Below are 6,136 nucleotides of genomic sequence, written 5' to 3' on the forward strand. Positions count from 1 at the left end.
GAAAAAAAAAATTAAGACAAGGAGAGCTTAGGAACATACAATGTAGTCAGGGCAATGTAAGAGGCAGACAAAAGAAAGAATTGGAGAAAGAAGGTGAAAAAAAATTTTTTTTTCTTTCTTACTACATAATTGGAGCTCTGTCTATCCAGCTGACCACAAACTGGATACTTGGCAAGTTTCTGATGAGAAATCATGCTCCTTGTTTCCCCTTAGTGCCGTGGTAATAATTGCTAAGACTTTCTTAAACTGTTGGAGTTGATCATTAAGATCGTGTGGCCTTGTTCTTAATTTTCTTTTTTCCGTAACTTGAAGAAATGGAGATCAGAAAATTGGTAGGGAGGAAAGTTCCCCCTCCCCCATAGACATACAGCTCTGCATTCCTTCTTGGAGTGTGTCAGAGCTGATGACTTTGATAAAAAACAAGTTTTACTCCTCTCTGTGGTCCCCCTGTGGTCCCTGCCCCAGAGTAAACACAGCCTGGGAAGGGAGTCGGGTGGCTGGAATCTGTTGAGTCTATTTTGCTTTTAAACACCTTCAACCATATTGTCAGGCAAGTTCCTGGGTTGGGGTACTTACCTAAGTGGCGTCAGAAGAAATTGGTGGCAGTCTGGGTACTCAGAAGAAATTTTTTAAACCTGCCTGTTGAAGAGATTGGATCTGGAAGGAATGCTAGGAGTCTTAATATGTGGGTGGCCTGGACTGTGCTAACTTTTTTGTCTTTATTGGAAAAAAAAATATGTGTGTGTGTGTGTGTAATATATAAATTATATATTTACCTCATCTAATATTCAAGTAGTGTTTAGCCACCAAAAAAAACCCTCATTTTATGCCAAAGTGGCTTTTGTTAATCACTTAAAACCAGTATTCCCATTTTTAAAGGTAGGGAAATATCAAAAGCTGAAATTATACTTGGAGGACTTTTGGTGAAGTCAGTTTTTACCTCATGATGTACACCTCCCCAATTTTCAAGTGAAATCATTCCCTTTGGGGCTCTCATTGTTAGGATCTAGAAGCTGTTAATGCCTCTTCATTTCCTTTTCCTCTACCTCTAAGCCCCATATTCCTTTCATGGTGGTTAACTGGGTTTCATTTTCCTGTTCCCAGATCAGAGACCAAGGAATAGCAGTGGGGATGTTTTTGTAATGGACATGAAGTTGGAAGTTAATATGGTTTATTGAATCATGAAGGCAGTGAAGTTGAACTATTAAGGGCCAGTACAGAGGATTGCTTTAGAGATGGATGATGCCTGGGCTTTTAGAAGTGTTCTTAACTTTACTTGTTTCCTTCATGACATTGTCTAGAATATATGCATATGTTCAGAGAAAATTATTATAGAATACTCATTACCTTAGGCATACTGCACTTTATGCTTCAGTATAGGGCAAAAGAAGAGCAGGCTTAACTGGAAAATGATTCCATTGAAAACCTAAGTGGAAAGGATGACAGATTTATGGGTTGTGCCTCCTCTCACCCATATTCCCCTTTGCCCAATGTTGTACACTTAACTAGAAAATGTGGGAAACTGTCTACTTTTAATCCTCTCTCTCCTGTCCTCTCCCACATTCTCTCTACCAGTAGTTCAGAAAACTACTCATTATGTGCAATTTGAGTCTAGGTGATTGACCATGCCTCTCTTTTTCTTTCTTTATATGCCTTGATTTTTGTTTGATCTCTGGTCTCTGTCCTATGTTGATTTCATCACCTAACTACTCTGGTGAAGAGTGCTCTCCTGCTCTGTTTAAACCCCAGCACAGGTGTGTTCTTCATAGCCAGCAGTGACCCTTTTCCTGTCTCTTCATCCACATCCCTGCAGGGGAGATCCTGTTTGTAGGAAGTGTAAACTTTAATGGGAGGCCTGGGTATAACTTACATAGCTCCCTCCAGGGCTGCTGTAGGGAAAATCTGTGGTGTCTGTGTGAGTTTTTCAGGACATGGCCTGTTGAGGCAGAGAGTAGCTATGCAAAAGACTGGTAAGCCAGAGAGTAGCCCTCTTTGTTCTATGCTGGAATTTAGTGTTGATCTGCAACTTGTTTAAGCCTTTTAGAGAACATTTAATTTTAGGAACTAATGAATAAGGACCCAAGCATCCTTAATCTCATAACCTATGCAGAACCCTTTGTTATCCCTTCTTTATTTTGGGTATATTATAGATAAGACATGCCCCTTGGAGTTGATGCTTTCTGCTGAACTTCTTGACTGTTCTGGTCTCTGCATTACTTCTCCTTAAAGACAACAGCTTCTCTACCTGGATTCAAGAAGGGAAGTAGGAGTCTCCAATAGAAATTTGGCTTCCAAGTGGGGTGTCTCAAGTGTGAAGCCTTTATTTCCTCTTCCTGCTTTGCATTGTCTCTTCAGTCATTCTGAGCAAGACCTAGACAACCTTTTTTGGGGCATTGAAGCAGAGGAAAGTGCTTTATTGGACAGGATAAAGATGGAAGCTGGTGGGGGGCAGTATTTGGTTCTGGGTTACCTATGTTCTCAAGCTGCAGATCCTGTAAGAAGAGGATGAGTCATCCATTCCCTGGTGGTCCTGGATTCTGGTTGATATTTAAACATTAAACATTAAACCTCCTCCGTAATTCTACAAAATTGGTTCTGATCTCATAGATGAAGAAGAAGACTGTGTGTGAATGAGATGGTTGGAAGGGAGGGTCTAAAAATTTGGAAAAAATTCAAAAGAAAAAAAAAGAAAAAGAAAAAATTCACTGGACTTTTCCCTTTTCTTCTTTGGCTGGATGTGTTGGTTTGTAGTCTATTCCATGTACTTTGGTCTGACTGGGGAAGAGACTAAAGGATAAGCACATTTAGATGAATTTCAGAGACTGGGGGATGGGGATGACAGCCGTGTGTTTAAGCATTAGGGTGTTTCAGAGAGCAAAACCATCAGTTGATGTCATTTATTCTGAGAGTATGAAATTGGAAGCCCAGTTACCCTGGAGTGTTTCTTAACCTTTACCTCTGAGAAGTCAAGGCCATGTCACCATTAATCTACTGTCACCTAAAAGCCCCTGGGCTCTGCTTTTCATCCCATCATCCTTCATGTGGTGGTGTACAAGAAAGTGAATACAAGGCTCCCTCTTTTCCCCTTTTCCTCTACATTCTGTTGGGAACATGCAGCATGTCCTGGAATCTACAGTCATGTTAATATAGCCATTTCCTGACACAGAGTGGAGTAAGCTGTCAAGGTATATATTTAGGGTAGGCCATCTCTGATTGATCTTAACTTTTGTCTTTCCATTCCTTCTGGAAAAAGGGTTCTGACCAGCTGCAGCCTCAGAACTGACTGATGGTGAAGCATCCCTCTCCTCCCCATCAGGAGAGAGTGGATTGTAAATGTAGAATGAGGCATATATTTTCAGAGATTTCCCATGTTTTTTGCTTAACTGTACTTTGTTGCAAGTACAGAGAAAGGCTTCTTGGTACGATGGGGGTGGTCATTGGGAAGTAACAGTTATAAAAGCATCCACAAACATAAATTTAAAAAGGTTCTAGAAAAAAAATACAGTGATAGTATCTAAAATTCCAGTGGCTTTTCTGATAGATGCAGAATAGTTTCACTGGGGATAGTTCTTTAGATTAGGATCTATAGGTTATAATGTGTCTTCCTTATATAAATAAGTGAGAGGAGTAATGACTGACTGGGCTTCTTGTACTAATTTGGGAGCAGTGGATGACTTACTTTAATTAAGAGCGTGAGAATGTTCCTCTAATTTGAACCACAACAAGTAGTCTCTGCTTCATATTCTTAGGAAATTCTGAGTACATATTCTCTTATCTCTTGGGTTGTGTGTGGCTTACTATATGTTTTTCATACAGTGACCCAGATCTTTCTAGGCTTTTATTCCACTTACAAGTTGCATTTGACTTGAGGAGCAAGATGGGAGAACACAGTATGATCTTGGAAAAGTCATTTTACTTCTCTGTGCCTGAGTTCTTCATCTTTAAAATTGGGGGTGATAGGACTAGGTTCTCCCATAAGGTCCCTCTCATCTAAAATGTAATTCTGTGGTTACCAGTAATAGAACCACAGTTGACTCCTTTTGACAGGGTAAATGTGACAGAACCTAAAGTGATATCCCTTGTTGCTGATAGGTTAGAGGAAGAGAGGCTGGAAAAATGTCTTCCTTGAGATTCAAATTCAAAAATAATTGAGAGTCAGTAGGGAGAGATTCCAGAAGGGATGGTCAAGACTAGAACACAGGTCCCAGGTAGAGATACTTTTTCTTTGATACTTCTCTGTCCAGAGAAGGAATAGCCACACTTATGTTGGAGTAGATGAGCCATGGTACCCAGCTGCCATTGTTGCAGCCAACTATTGTTCAGCTTTTAAAAAGAAGCAGCCAGCTGCGGCCCTTAAGTTAGAATCTAATTCTGATTTCCCAGATGAGACTAATGCCAGACCACTCTGTGCACCATGGAAACCATTGCCAGAGCCCTCAATTTAACTTTTGTAGCCATGAAATGAGTTCCCCTGGTCCCTAGGACTGGGTAAGGAGGAATTTTTAAATGGTTCACTTTCTGTTTGGAAAATGTTAGGGCAAGGCCAGAAGCAACTACATAACTTTGCACAGGAGATTGCATCCTGTCTTCTAGCCTTCTTCCTCAGAATTTGAATGTCACTTTTTCACATTGTATATTTGCCTTGTCATCACCATAAATCTCCCAGTCACCTCCTTATTCATCTGTAATTATAGGAATCTTATTATTAATAAATAACATCTCATGTTCAAATAATACTTTCTTATTTACAAATTGCTTTTTTTCCCCACAACCCTGTGAGGTAGTACAAAAGTTATTATCCTCATCTTGAGAAAACTGAAGCTTAATGAAATTTCAACTTATGAAAAGTCACTTAGCTAGCAAGTGTTAGAGATAGGGCTTTTCCTGGGTCTTTTGACTCCAAATTCAGTGTTCTTTTAACTAATCACTCTTGAAATATGTATTCCTTTTCTTTGTACATCACTTCTCTTTTAAGGAATATTTAAACATTGTTGGTACCCTGTTATCAAAGTTAAATGACTACCTCTGTTAATAGTTTTTAAAAAGTGGTCAGTGACATGAACTGTCAAAATTATGTTATTAAGTGGTTTTACCTAATTAAGTTCTGGAGAGTATACTTTGTCTGGAATTGTCACATGATAAAAAATGTTAGTATATTTTTAAGACAAATAAAACCAAGACTTTAAGATTATATGCGGAGATATAAATTCATTCAGTCTCTTTAAATTTCTCTCTTTATAGCTGTCATTCTAGATCATCTAGTCCAGTAGTTCCAATCCAACAAGCAATTATTAATCATTTACATATGTTATGAACAAGGCATTTGCTAGATGCTAATGTTAAAAATACAAAATGAGAACTAGCCCTTGCCTTCAAGAAACTGAGGCACACATCATTGTTTGAGGTGGAAAGAATACTAACAACTAGAGAGATCAAGAAGGGTTTCTTGAGGGAGGTGGCACGTGAAGGATGACAGGGATTCTAAGAAGCTGTGATAAGGAAGGAATGCTTTCTAAATATGGGGTTCACCCTGTGCAAAGGAATGGAGGCAGGAAATTGGGTGCTGAGTTAGGGAAACAGCAGGTAGGTCAATTTGGCCATGAAGTGTGAAATAAACCCTTTAATGATGTGCAAAAATCAAATTTTTGAAGGGCCTTAAATGCCTACCTGACAAGTTTTTATTTCATATTAGAGGCAGTAGGGAGCCATTAAAGGTTTTTGGGAGTGATATGGTTGGATTTATGTTTTAGTAATATTATTTTGGCAGTATGGGAAAGATGGATTGGAGTTGGGAAGAGACTGGAAAAGAGGAGTCCAATTAGGAGACCATTTTCATTAGGTTGGAGGAAATGATAAGGACCTGAATTCAGGATATCATTAGGAAATTAGGGATATTAATATCAGGATATTAGGTCCTGAACTTAGGATATCATTAGGAAATGATAAGGGCCTGAAGTAAGGGAGCAGTGACTCCCAATGTAAGTGATATTAGTAGTATTCATTGATTGAGAAGATACATGGTGACCAAAAACTACTCTGAATTCAGTAATGCTTTTAAATGAATTTGTGTGGTTATTAGTCATAGGGGTATCTATATAACATTTTAACAATAGTAATATGTTTATTTGGATAAAGT

The 6,136-nt window shown here is 38.8% G+C and overlaps 1 protein-coding gene across 1 annotated transcript in view; it reads left to right on the plus strand.

Annotated features, from left to right (window-relative positions):
• The window catches only part of SARNP (SAP domain containing ribonucleoprotein), a 39,471-nt gene that overhangs the window by 24,644 nt on the left and 8,691 nt on the right, over positions 1-6,136 (plus strand). The gene's annotated exons all lie outside the window — the stretch shown is intronic.

This window comes from Vombatus ursinus, unplaced genomic scaffold (genome assembly GCF_900497805.2).
Source record: "Vombatus ursinus unplaced genomic scaffold, bare-nosed wombat genome assembly UNPS02010769.1, whole genome shotgun sequence".
Classification (NCBI taxonomy): Eukaryota; Metazoa; Chordata; class Mammalia; order Diprotodontia; family Vombatidae; genus Vombatus; species Vombatus ursinus.